The sequence below is a fragment of the Lucilia cuprina genome, chromosome 2 (assembly GCF_022045245.1).
Source record: "Lucilia cuprina isolate Lc7/37 chromosome 2, ASM2204524v1, whole genome shotgun sequence".
NCBI lineage: Eukaryota > Metazoa > Arthropoda > Insecta > Diptera > Calliphoridae > Lucilia > Lucilia cuprina.
Window position 1 is genome coordinate 18,224,903 of NC_060950.1, and position 1,981 is coordinate 18,226,883.

A 1,981-nucleotide genomic window follows, 5' to 3' on the forward strand; every position below is an offset into this window, starting at 1 on the left:
AACGCCTACATCGTCATCGTGGGGGGTAGTTTAAGTTTGTGTTGATGGTTATAACGAACCCATCACTTTCTAAATCGTCTGTTCTGTCTGACTGTCCCGCCTGCTGATTGTTCCTGTAAACCTGTTTCAAAATCTATATAATTTTTAACATATACCCATATGTAGTGTAAGATATCATATTACCAGCTATGCTTGACTATATGTTTAACTCTTGTGGACAAAAGTTATTTTCTGATCCCAGTTATTTCATTATATATTCATATATTTGTGTATATAATAGTTTTATACATTCAATATACTATTTAAACATATTTAACCATGTATGAAATTATTTTATATATGTGTGTGTGTATGTGCTCTTGAGCGTACATACGTTTAATATAAAACTTAACTCAACCTTAAAAATACGGTCAAAGAATTTCAAAGTATGTTAATAGTTGAATATTTACGTTTTATAAATTTTTTCTTGTTTTGCAAATTGCTTTAAAGAAAACTAAAATAAAAATATATGTATATGTGTGCGAGCTTTTTCTTTTATTTTATCAGAAATTTGTTTGCAAAAACATAAAGTCATATTAAAATTAAAAAAAAGAAGTTTGTCAAAGCAATTATTTTTATTTTCTTTTAAAACTATTTGTTGCAAAAAAAAAAAACGTTAAAAGTTTAAAATAATATTAAATAAAAAGAAAAATATTATAATGTTGTTTGATGTCTTTTTTGTAGTTTTTTAACCCAACTTAGTGAAAAAAGAGTAAAAAGAAATACAAAAGTTTTACTATACACAGTGCGTATGATTAATATTTATTTCGTATACGTATAAGTGACAACATGTTTTTGCATTTGAGGGAGAGAGTCATGTAGAAAATAGAAAGAGTCTTTGATTTTTTAAAAAAATGCTTTTAAGTTTTTGCTTTATACTTAGAAATGTTTTATTTTTAATGATTTTTCTTTAGGCTTCCTGTCATTTATTTGCATACACATCATATATTAAAGTTTGTTTGAAATCTGTTAAGTAAAGGAACAAATTCAAAGAAAGAGAAATAAAAAAAGAACATATATTTTTTAGTTATAAAAGCATATTTAGGCTAATACCATTGGCATTTAGTATTATTTTATTATATTGTTTTAATCTTAACTTGTATTTATTTAAGAGAATTTAACTCCCCAAATATTTCCTGTCAACTGTCAAATTAAGTCAAACGATAAGTTTCATGTCCGCTTCAAGCAATCTTTTCGTTGTTTTAATACTATTCTATTTTACTTGTTTTCTTTTCTATTTTCACTGTTTGCAATTTAATTTTCAATTCTGTTTTGAAGGCAAAACAAAAAAATAAAGAGAAAAGAGCAAACCCTAAGTTCATTTTCCAGTTATTTTCCATTTTCATTTCGATTTACACTCGATGAAATAGCGTTTTATTTAAAAAAAATAAATAAACGCCAAGCATCTTCTGACCAACAACAATAAACACAACACAGCAGCTGCTAAGAAAAACAAGACTAAAGAATACAGAAATGAAACTATCAAACTGTATTTCGATGTCAATTGCTTGAAGGCTTTTAATAGCAAACAAACCAAAACTCTTAAGTGACATCATTCAACTGTCACTGGATTGTTGCATTTAATATTAACAAGCTAGCACTTGCAAAAAAAGAAAAGTTTGAGTAACATTTCTGCTGCAGTAATAGCTCTATGTGGCACAATCGATATGACCAATACTACAACAAATATACATGTAAATTTGCTGTTATAAGTACACTAGTGGGGGCGTTTATTTTAGTGTGTTGTTGGGTATTTTTTCAGCATTTATTCATTTATCTTCTCAACCAACAAAAACAAATTACCATACCTGTTAATTGCAATGGACTTGCTGTAAAATGAATCTATATTTTACTGTTTGCTATTTGTGTTTATTAGACATGCCCATACAAATAAATTTTTAATTCGTAGATGTTTTCAGTTCTAGTTCAGTTCTAGTTCAGT